This window comes from Corvus hawaiiensis, chromosome 26 (genome assembly GCF_020740725.1).
Source record: "Corvus hawaiiensis isolate bCorHaw1 chromosome 26, bCorHaw1.pri.cur, whole genome shotgun sequence".
NCBI lineage: Eukaryota > Metazoa > Chordata > Aves > Passeriformes > Corvidae > Corvus > Corvus hawaiiensis.
In genome coordinates this window covers 2344446-2357119 of record NC_063238.1, presented here as the reverse complement: position 1 = coordinate 2357119, position 12674 = coordinate 2344446, and the positions used below count along the sequence as shown (strand labels likewise).

Here is a 12674-nt window from a genome sequence, read left to right as displayed (position 1 = left end):
ACTGTTGTTGCTGTTACTGTTTGTTTCCTTATCTCAGTGCTATTTCCAGTAAATTGTTCTTATCTCAATCTGTGATTTCTGCCTTTTTTCTCCCACCAGAGAGGGGAGGAGACTGGCTTCTGGTTTTTAATGGGAACACTAAATTGGGGAATACCATTCCTAAACCACGACATGAGTCCGGTCACTAATGGCAAGCTAGTCAGTATTTACAGTTCATTTTATGCAGTGTGTATATCATGCTGCCCACATGGAAGGACAAATTAATACATTTTACAAACTTAGGAATTTGTAAAACTAGAAGCTGGCAGTGGCCATTTGCAATGGCTGTGAAGTCAAGCAGTCATTTAACCTCAGTCTGAGCAATTCTTTCTCTAGTTCCTCTGGATTCCTCATATGTATTTCTCAAGAAAGACACTTGAACTGCAAAGCCCGTATCAGATTCAAGGATCTCTTCAGCTGTTTAACCACAAAATCCCAAGCCATTCAGCCACATATTCCCTGCCTGTTTATTAACACAATACTTGCCATTTTAAGTTCCCAGACGACAGTTTGTGTTTACCTATTTGTGTTCCCATAGAGAGGATTGATCAAATCATGTCCCTCAGCCAACTGGAGCTGAGAATAACAGATTTTTCATCAGTTTCCATTCCAGAATTCCAGTTCAAGCACAGCCGGTCTCCTATAGACTTATATACCTATCTACAAGGCCTGTACATTTTGTAAATCAGAATTAGGATTCCAAATTGAAGAAGAGCTTGTATAATACATACAGCCACGTTTCATGCTGGTTTAGATGTTTAGCTCCCTTTCATTTTTTTCTTTCTCCTTTTTTTCCCCCTTATTTTGACATGTCAGCAAATGCCTCTCACTGGAAAAGTTTAAATGTGATTAAAAGATTAAGTGTGACTTTTGCCTCTACATGAATTCATTTTAAGTACTCAGGTCTGACACACCTTTGAATTTTTTCCATCTGAAATCCTTTTAACAGCTAACTGGAAGACATGGTTAATAATTGTATTCACATAGATATGCTCATGGTGATCTTCCCCACTTACATTTCTGAGTTGTTTCTCATCTGGCAGTTTCTCCCACTCAGGACAAGAGTGCAAGGAAAGAAATACAGAAAATATACTCTAATAGTTGTCATACATACCTGCAGACATTAAGTAAACAGTCCATTGTGAGATGTAAAGAAAGAAAGGTGTCTAATCCCACTAACGCCATCACTTACCACAAGAAAATTGCCCTTTTGTGCTGCCCACGTATCCCAAATTTGCTCATATGCAATGACTAAGGCCTAGATTTGTCCAATCTAACTTTAGGGACCCGACTGTTCCAACCAGCTAATTGGCCTCTGACTGTGGCCACCAGAGAGCACAGGTACCTCCAGGAAGATTTGGAGCACATGGAATGCTCTACACACAGCCAGCTTGCCCACCCTGCACTGTGGCAGGTGGTGGAGATGCAGCCATATGCAGAGTTCTTTGCAGGCTGCCACTTGTGCACAGCAGGGACTTGGGATCTGTGCATCTTTCATTAAGGTTTTTTCCATTGGAACTTGAAATTACGCTGTGTGTCAGAAAGGGTCCACTGTTTCAATTTGAATTCCTCCCCGTTTACGCAAATTTGAAGTCCCTGGTCCGTATGAACAGTTAGAAACAGTGACTTGTTTCTAACTTGCAAACTTATTGCTTCCCTTCTCTCATGAGGGTGTTATGGAAGGATTAATACTCAGTTAATCAACAGAAAGAAGTTCCTAGATTTCCTAGCAATACTAGGCTATAAAGCCTAAAGCTAATTAGTTGCTACATGGTGGAGACACAGACATTGCAATCCAAATAGCTGAAGATACTTTATCAGGTCCTTCTAGTTTTCCATATGTCCATTTTGATGTAAACATGAATGAAACCAAAAACATTTGGAATAGAACACAGCAGAAGGTGTTTTCACCGGCTGCTTTGCATTCACCAAAAGGGAGTTGTTACATGAGATGACTGCACTGCATTTCAGTGATGCATATTTTTCATCATAATATATGTTCAGTATAACAGTTATATTTCATTCAAATCTAATGTTCAGGTTTTTATCTTAATTGAGATTAATTTACATTTCTATACAAATGAAGATACGCCCAAAATAAAAAATATTTAGAAAATATTTCAGTAGACGTCTGGAGAAAAATTACAGGAACACACAACCAGAGTAATAATATATTTTCCAAGCACAAGGTTTCATCCCCTCTGTGGACAGCTATTAAGCAACTCAGATAGTACATTTATGGAAACCTTTAAGCCAAGATTCAGCTGTGTGCAGTTGTGACGAGTTGTTAGATTATTGTATCTCAAGCCTTTGTTTCCCTGTATCTCAAAATTTATAAGTTTATGGGCAGAACACATCTACAACAGACAGATGAAACTGGGAGTAGTTCAGTCCTCACAAAGCTTAGGTCAGGTTTTGGTTTTGAGAACTTGACTCTGGGACAGTTCAAACCCAGGTCAACTTTTTGCCAAAATTCCAAAGTCCAAAGGGAGCTAGAAGGACAGCTAGCCTGGAGCCAGTGGCTACACATTTAAAGCAGTAGCCTATCTTCACAGCTAGGTAGAAAGGAAAATAATCCTCTCAAGTATCCTCTTAAAGTTTTGACAGCTTATATATTAAGTATATATGCATATAAATACTTAAATTGTCCACCCTGCCCATGGAAACACTGAGCTTTTGGAAGAGAAGCATTAGTCAATGTGATTTTTAAAAAAAATAGAAAAAGAAAGATAGCTCTGCCAGATTCTTGGAAAAACATTATCTACATTGTGATTTCCTCACAGAGAGAAAGGTGATGAATTGAGGAGAAGCAAATGCAGGCCAAGGGGCAGAAGGGCACTTAGAAGACAGCTTCGTCTAATCTATGGGCTGAAGATTAGATATTCAATTCCAGTCAAAGGAATGGTACTCTGGGTTATGTTGTGGGTGTGGAAGATACTGTGATGGGTTCTTTCCAAGTTTAAATGCAAACTGGTTTATACAAGATTATTTTTGATTAAAGTCACTGTGACATAGTTTCTTTCAGCTGCCTCATTATGTGAGTTTATTAAAAAAAAAAAAAAGGTATGGTTCTCAGATCAGTTTCTTTCCTGCCTTTTTCTGCCAAGTTATAATAAAATAAGGACTGTGACCTGAGCAGGATCTTCTAGAGCTAACGGAAAAGGAAAAACAGTCTGAATAAGAGTTCATGCTACAAAGCTAAGGTAAAAAAAAAAAAAAAAGCAGAATTTAAAAAAATACAGGATTAAGGCAAAAATGTATATACAGAAAAGCTCTTTAAGCACCACAGCCCTACAAAACACATGCTGTTCTCCCATCTTCAGGTATGAGCTGGCAAGGTGCTAACCACTCTGTGAACTTTTGGAGTCAGCAAGACACCACTCTTAAACAACATAAAATAACCCTTAGGAGTTTTCTTAGTGTTTTCTTTATGTCTGGCACTAAATCTTTGCTAGATGATCTTACATTTAATTCTGCAGTGTCTTCTAACGTACTGGCTCTTACTGGCTTACGTTGAAGCATGTTTTGGTTTTTATTCCAGAGAGTAATAAGCAGTGTTTTTTATGTGCTTAAGCAGTTTGTGCAAGGCTTCTGTAATGCACCATGAGAAAGCCAAAGGTTTCCCAGTGGTAGGGGAAATGGCTGTCAAACATAGCACTCCAGCTCCAAATTGTTAAAACAATAATTGTTACAAACCCGACCTCTTGCAAACGGAGCTCCTTTGGAAACCATGGCATTTCCACAAGAGTAATGGGAGTCACACACGGGACTCCGCTCCTCGTCCTGCTGGATTGAAAACTGGATTTTAGTTAAGACATCTCATTGCCATTCTCAACGGCACAAAGGCACAAACCTGCAGCGAGATGGGGGAGCGAAGCTGTAGCAAAACGTGAGAAGGCTGCGCAGGGGAAAGGCTCTCCCTAAAGCTGAGAAATCCTGTTTTCCCTACAGACCTTACTCACTCCTTCAAACCTGGAAGCAAAAAGCTAGAAGAGAGCTCCATCGGGGTGTGTTCCCTCCGCAGATGGTGAGCAAACACAGCTGCCAACAGAAATGCCAGCATCCTGCCGCTAAGAGGAGCTGAAATTCAGCTGTCATCAACAGCACGGGCATGCTGCAGCACAGTCCTTTCACCGGGATCCCTCCTCCTCCTCTTGCTCCTACCCAGGTCAGATTTCACCTCTGATGTGCCAACAGAGAACCCAACAAGCAGACTGCTGCTCTGACCAAGAGCAGGACTAGGCAGAGGAGGTGGTGGACTGCCAGAGCACACACAGAACCTCCAATGACTAAATGAAATGCGCTCCTTCTGACCCTCCGGAGAGATAAACCAATGGGAGATGTGGATCTGTACCAGTCTGTGGAGAGCTTGCAGAGATTTGGCCACGTGCCTCAACCTGCAGTTATTTACACTTGTAGCTCCAAAAGTTTCCTCTCTCATATTTAAAATACTAATTGTTTTCCTCCCAGTATCATGCAGGCTGTTGATGCAGTCAAGGTGATTGTCTTTCCCTGAAACTTAGGTATTTTTTTCTGGCTCTGAGTGGAAGCTGCTGAAGGGATGTCTGGGCTGATGGGAGGAGGTGGCCAGCTCCTTGGTCTACAGTTGAGCAACCCTCACTCCAAGAGGGAGAGAAGAGAAAGCAGGATATATTAAAAACAGATATGGCATACATGAAGCGTACTGGCAAGTCTGCCTATAAGAGGGCAGAAGAAAGGGGTTTCAATGTGCACCAATTTCCCTAAAGATCTCAACACTTTAAAAGACCGGAAAACTCCTCAGAAACAATTTCTCAAAAATAGTGGAAATAAAGAAAAATTACAACAAGTAGGTCTTCACTAAAGAAACTTGCAGAGAATGTCAAATTTGCACAATTTCCTGAAAGCCCAGTAGAAAAGTTCTGAAGATTTTCTTTCTTCCCATTTAATCATAGAATGGTTTGCATTGAAAGGGACCTGAAAGATCATCTAGTTCCAATACCCCTGCCATGAGCAGGGGCACCTTCCACTAGACCAGGTTGCTCAAAGCCCCATCCAACCTGGCCTTGAACACTTCCAGGGATGTGGAGTACACAACTCCCCTGGGCAACCTTGTCCAGTGTCTCACCACCTTCACAGTCAAGAATTTCTTTCTAATATCTAATCTAAACCCGCCCTCTTTCAGTTTGAAGCTATTCCCCCCATCCTGTCACTACATGCTCTTGTAAAAAGTCCCTCTCCAGCCTTTCTGCACTCCCCTTTAGGTACTGGAAGCCGCCCTAAGATCTCACCAGACCCTGCTCTGCTCCAGGCTGAACAACCCCAACTCTCTCAGCCTGTCTTTATAGGATTATTAAGGTCATAATATTCTTCATAACAACCAAAGCATAAAACTGAAAAGCATTAAAATGTTCAAAATACAGGAACACTTTGCCTATACCCCTTTTTTTCCAACAGCATGACTCTCCCCAAAAACATATGATTCCAAATGGAAACTCCAAAGCCTAGATGTAAATCCATCATGCCATCATGTCTTATAAGGACATTTGAGCTCTCCATAGATTGCAAATAAATGCAAAAGCACACCAACACAACTGCTACATGTCACTAAGCTGATAAATGTAAGCAGTGGGAGAGCAACCCCACAGGTAAAATACTTCAAGCATAAAAACCAAACCAAACAAATAAAAAGACCTCTTCTCTATTCTTATATACCTACCAACATTAAATACATATCTGTGTTTTGGGAATCCACGTGTTTGCTTTACTCTGTTGCACGTTATTAAGTACCAGCAGGTCAGATTCACTTTTCCATCCAGCAATTTGTGACCTGCCCTCATTAGTCACTGTAAATGTTAGATAATTCAGAGAACCATATTATTTACTTACAAAGATAAGCACAGTCTCCAACAGGTTGCTTGTTTTTCTAAGGGATGATTTTGGAATTGAATTAAAGAGCTGCATACATAATTGGTTAATCTTTAAATTTAGGGGAAAAAAGAAACCCCCTAGAAGACCTCTGAACACACCAAGGAGGATGGTTGGAATGAAGGCCAAGATGTTCATGTCCAGCAAGTTCTTAATCTGAGTCAGAGAAAGGAGTAAAAAATGTTCTGAGCATCCTGCCAGTGACATGAATTATTGCATCCTTTCTCACAAAACCTGATACCTCAAAATAATTTCCATAGAGGAAATAAATCTTTCCTTTTGATTTAAAGAACTCAGCTAATTCATTTAAAGCCGATCTCTTCTTGCACTCCTCACAGGAGTGGAACCAAGCAGGTTGACACTGGTGTCAGCACACATAGCAGAAAACTATGGTGTACTGCACTTACCACTGGCACTCAGCACTTCGGGTTACATCTAAATAACACAATATAATGGCTTCAATGAGCACTTCAAAAGACTTTGCTGAATCAGAGCTTTGCTGAATGTTCATTTCTTAAGTGTCAATCTGCATCCATGTGCATTGAGATCATTTAAAAGTAAATTTATTTAAGTAAAACTGTGGAAATTCAGGCTGAGCTAGAACAACTCGCAGAACAACAGATCACAGGAACAGAACATAATCTGGCAGCTGTAATAGTAATTGAATTTTCTGCTTGACTCCTCAGCAAGCAGCAAGGATGAAAGCAATATCACGTTTTAATTTTATCTTCCAGGCAACAAAACGGGGTCAACAGGTCAGTGATAATCTGTTAAAAGATGTGAGGATATTATTTCCCTAGCCCAGGGTTAGAGTTTTGTCATTATTAGGATCTGAACAGAGTAAGAGATCATAAAATGCATAAAAAGCTACCTGCCAAGATGCAGGAAGATCTCATGCCAAGAGTTGCCTGTAAAAAACCCTAATCTGGTATAATCTTGGGGTTAGTGGACTGGACAAATGGTCAGCTGTCAGCCTGCCTTAAATTGATGAAGCTTGAGGTCCTCTTATTGTTCAAATTCTTTTTTCTCCTTTCTTCTCTTCCTGTTGACCCTTAATCTTCTTCTTGTTCTTGCTACAAATAGCCTAGAGTTTAACAAGTTCACCAGGTGGCTGTACTAAACACGGGTGGTTATTTCCTGGGAAGAAAAATGCCAGGGTCAAAATACATCCAGGCTTAAAGAGCTGGTCCACAGGGTGCTGCAGACAGAGAAAGTGGGTCTGGAAGAGGGAGAATCCCAGCAGCCATTCCTAGGCACCAGACGCTCAACACCCGCATGTACACTCACAGGGAGTAGGGACAGACTCAAGGTATATCATGCCTTAGAACCAGAATTACAACAATCACCTAGGTAGGTACTCTGTGTACTAAGCAAAATTTTAATAATGCTGTTTTTACCAATAGCTGTAACAAAATCCATCTTTTTCCAAAGGATTTAAAGAGATCTAATATTTGAGGTGTTGGAATTCAGAGGGAATGAGCTTAATTTGAAGTAGAAAAAAAAATCTGGTTTATTTACTTCAGGATCCAAATATCTTGCATTATATTCTACTTAATTCCAATCCTGCACTAAAACTAAAAATAGACATATGTGATTTTATTGTTTTTTCTTCCTATCTCCATTTTTTCTAAGGAAAAGATATCCTGAGATATTTGCTTTCAAGTCAAATATGCACATTACACTGTATGTGTGTGGCAGTGAAGGTAAAGTCGAGAGTACTCCACAGGCTGGAAATGAAAGGTGGCATAGTATACTTTTTGTTTTTGTTGTAATATAAACCACAAGCTTTGGCCAGTCATCAAGAAAAAAATGGTACCTACAGAGCAAGTTTCACCTTTAGAATTAATCCTATGGTCTATGTAAAAATAAAGTGAAGTTTCCTGAAAATCTCATGCTCCGGAGTACAATAAATTCCCCTAGTTACATTATGCTAGGTAGAATGAAACTAAAAAAAACCAAATCATTTCTTGAGAAACATAACCCACAAGCTTTCAACTCAGTTTATCCACCGTAAACTGTGTTTTGTTAATGCCACAAAAAATACGAGGAACAAAATTTCCCCTGAGCCTCATGTTCAGTGAAATGAAAATGTTTCTGCTTATCTGTACCACATTGAGAGCCAAAAACTTATTGAACCCTGCCTGAAGTTATGTTGTTAATAATTTTAACTAACTTTTCCCTCTAGTAACACTAAGAGAAGATAGAAGGAGACAGAATCCACTGCTCTTTTTAGAAAACATCCTCAACTGAGTGCTAAAAGAGCAAACTTTATTGTAAAATAACAACTGAAGTGAATCCACTTTCCCCTGTGCATGCAGCTGTTCATTACACAATGCTTTGGTTTCAGCAATGAATCTGGCTTCAGAAGGCTTGACCTCTTCCCAGCCCACGGAGTCTCACCTTTCTGCCACAAACTTTTATCTTCTTGGTGTGTAACTGCAGCTGTTTGGGGACCTGTACTATGAGTTAGTCCACAAAAAGGATTTGGGTGGAAACCCAATGCCTTCTCTGCTTTCCCCAGCTAAACTTGTGGTAAAGCAAATATATCAGGGAGCATGCACACAAAAAACTTTGCCCATTTTCCCAGCAAAGGTATAGCTACATGTGGAAAATGCCACAATCTTCTGTTTCTGCATTGCTAGAGTGATACAAGCCAGAATAAATTCAGAGATAAATGAAAGCGATCAGACAACTACTTTACTTGTAGTAAAAAGTAGCAAAAAAGTGGATTGGGATTCAGAATGCCAGGAGTTTATTTCTAGCTCTCGACTTGATCTCCAAGTCAATACAAAGAAGGGTATTCAGGCCAGAAGAAGTGAAGATCCTGATACTTGAACGTCATTATTGAATAATCATCATCATGAGCAATAAAAATGAATAAAAGACATGAAAATAAAAGCAACTACTTTTAGATGGACATAAGGTTAAAAAGTTGTGTCATGCCAGAAAGACTAAAGCAAAGGCAGCTGAGGCTGAAGGTCACCTCCGTTTTGCAACTAGGAACAAACAGTGATTGCATCTTTTCAAATGTTTAATCTGTAAGCACCAAGGAACAGGGGCACAGTACAGCAAGGCTGGCAGGAACAACAGAGAGCTCGAGCCAGCTACAGAGGGAGAGGACAGCCTATTTAAGAGCTTCTCTGCTTTTTCCTTTACTTCAAAGTATCTTCTTCTATCCAGCACCAACACAGAAAATTACCCTATGAATAGCTAATAAGCAAACAGTAGATGCTTTGTCTGTTTGCTATACTTTAGAACAAAATAATCTGTGTTGTATTTAAGTGATTTCCAGGCGTAAAGTCCGAAGGCTTCCATACCCACTGATCTGGTACCTGCTCGTATCCCAGCTTTCCCCCTTCTCAGTCCCCCTTCCCTAATACTCCCCCAGCAAAAACACTGAATGAGGCAAGCCTGACCCCCTGCATCTATTTCCTCACACACCCGCACAGTACATACCCATAGCAGAATTCTTTCTCTGCTTCAAAAAATCCCAAATGCCCCCTGTAAACAAACCCATAGAAAGAAGAGAACAGTAAATGCATGGTGAAAATGCAGGCCACCAAGCAGAAGCAGCAGCAGCAGGTTTTTCAGGCCAGCCTGATATCCCAATTCTTCTAAGAAGAACAAGAGTCTGCCAATGACAGCACAAAATACCAAAGCTATGCCTGCTCCTGCACCAGCTGTAATGAAACTGTGCCTGCAACAGGTAGAAGAAACAAAATTTGGGTAACAGGGGTAAAAAAGAGGAGAAAAAACCACCATAAACATAATTTCCTCTCAAAGGCTGCAGGTATATTATGGGGTTATTATAGTGCCTTGCATCTCTAGGATGTGAGTTCAGACATCTTTGTCTTGACAAAATCCTCAGCCCTGTAGCATCATTTGGGTACCACGGGTATCATGTGATAGTGAGCTGCTGAACTAGCACCAAATAGCCCAAGAGCAGGCAGATATGCCACTTCCCATCCTGGAACAGTGCACTCACAGGAGTGAACTATTGCAGTGAAAAAATGGGATTCACTAGAGAATAAGAGTACAGTCCTGGAGCCTGAAGGCTCAACATGCTGCCTCAGTCTGTAAATGCCCGAGAAACCCACGTGGAACATATATGCCTTGTCCTCCTCCCTGTAAAGGTGTGGAGCCCACATATGCCCCAAGGAGCAACTCCATTGCTGTAAGCAGCACTAGGAGCTCAAACAGCAGAGATCTGCACCGTGAGCCAGTTCCAGTAAGGAAAAAAAAAGGAGGAAAAAGACGGAGGAAAATAATTATAGTATTGAAAAAAAGGCATTACTGGACAGTCTTCCTTTAAACATTTATATGATATATTTTCACTCACACAACATAATTTTCTTTCCCAAACACTCGTTTTTTTCTATTAAAACAACATCCTGCATCAGACAAATGTTACATTTTTAAAGGAGGCCACAGTGTGCAAAACAGAGGGAAGGATTTAGAAGGAGGAAATAAAATTATGCTTGAATTCTGTCTTAGAAAAATAGACTCAAGTCCAGCCTTTGTGGGGGTTACTGGAGTGATGCTGATACATCGAATGAACTAATCAATAGTGCTCAAAAGCTTATAAAACTTGCATCCTCTGGATGTGCTACCTGACACCTCAGGGGTAATTTGTAGACATGCTGAGAATTCGGTACCAGCTGAAGTCAATGAGTGTAAAAAACACTTGAGTATTTTAAATAGTAGCAAACAGCAAGTTCTCAGAAAAAAACCAAACATCAGAGTCATCTCTGAACATCTCTAAGCCCTTTTAACTTCTCATAGCGTTCACAAGTTTTATGGGTACACGGACAGGTGGCAGTGAGCATAATGGAGAGAAAATAAAGGAAAAAATTAAAGAGGTCATGTGCCAAAGCCCTTAACAAAGCTCACCAGTAAGGTTACACAGGTAACTTCATGTCTGATACTTCCCAACTCACAAAGGTTAAGACACTTCTGTGCATAGATTGTTACTTACATGTGGTACCTTCCCAGTGACATTGTTTCCAGCAGCAGGGAACTCAAGAGGTACTGCACACCTCAGTAAAAGCTGAGGACAGCCCCAACTTCTTGCTCCAGCCAGCTGTACATGCTACATGTCCCACCAGTGGTATCAGCCCTGAAATTGGACCCTTCCAACACATCCAGTAGGGCTCCTCCATGGAGGAATGCCTTAAGTGCCTTCAACAGCCTAATGCTTGCTGAGCTACTGCTCTGCCTGTGACTGTACCTGGAGTGGGTACATCACATGAGCCTACTCAGCACCAGAAGGTACCAGGGGAGTGGGATTTTGTCATCCTGGTCTTTGTAAAGAAGTGAGGTCTCACTTAGACTGACATTTGTCTCTGCTGCTCAGCAACAGCTGTGAAGGGGACTTCCACACAACCTGCTTCCCCCAGGACGGTTCCTGACTGCAAGATAGTGCTTCTTTCAAGTTATACTACAACTGGATCCTGCACAGCAAAACAAACATTTTTTTCTTCTTTTCTTACCACAATTGCTGATTTCTCCCATGAGTAGCATTTTTTTTTAACCAGCACATCTCAGATTTATTTAAATGACTGATCTTAAAAGGCAAAAGGCAAAGGAGATCCCACACCTTCCCTTTGATGCTTTTTTATTTACTTGTAAGCTACAGGTAGTTCACAAGTGACTGTTCATTTGAATTATATTTCTTGAGGAAATTAACACACGGGATACTTTTTTTTTTAATCCTTACTTTAAAACACCAAACAGGGTTTTGTATGTCAACATGACAATAAATACCATCCAGAAGACATAAAGTATTTGCAATTTCATTTCCTGGAAATTAATCTCATTAATTTCAGTAAACTGTTCACAAGAGAGGGTTTACCAGCATTATCTCATAGACACATTTGAGCAGAGAAGAGCCAGACTAAAAAAGTGTCACAAACAATTTCCTTTTTCAAAACTCAAAAAATAAATCAAGGACTCCCTGTGCACACTGGGAAATCCCCATAATCTCTTTTTTCCTGGGACAGCATCGTTATTTTAAGGATAAAATCCAGGTGTAAAACTCTCGCATTTTTCTCCCTCCTTATATAACCCCGAAAGCAATGGGAAAAGGTCTTCTGTATTAATGTATTAAACAACTTGTGAACTTTCTTTTAATTAAAGAACTTTAAAGTTGTTTAATTAAACAACTTTCCTTTAATTAGAGTGGATGGCTTTTTCCCCATTCCAAAGTGACAGGCAGCAGGAACGCTGAAGGATTGCTGGTGCAGCATCTCCGTTTCCCTTCCAGATGCAATGGGCTCACCAGTGACTCACCAGACACCCCTGGGGCATTGAGGGCAGTGATGGGATGGCCCTCACAGAGCCCCACATCTCTGCCCATCACTTGCTATCAGCTGAATTCCAAAACCTGGTGAAGATCGGGAGGTGGATGCCAATGGTGTCCAACTGCAGTTGGCTCAGGCCATGACCCAGGAGAGCACTAAAAGTGATGTTGTATAATTGAAAGCACTCTATGGTAAATTATTCACAAATCAGTTAAAGGCAGAGGAGGACAGAGCCTTAGCTGGCATGTAGCAGCAAAGCTAGATTGGTTTCAACAAATTTAAACATGGAAAATGCTGAACACATCTTTTAAACATGCAAAGTCCCATTGACATAAAGGAGGAAGCTACTAAAGACTTTCAGGTTCTTGACTCAGAGACTTAAATGTCTCTTTTCCAAAGAGTGTTATGATGGTTGCCCATGAATTGCCT

At 40.6% G+C, this 12674-nt stretch overlaps 1 pseudogene; it reads right to left on the bottom strand.

Annotated features, from left to right (window-relative positions):
* LOC125317129 overlaps nt 1-12674 on the bottom strand; it is a 76114-nt pseudogene that overhangs the window by 54913 nt on the left and 8527 nt on the right.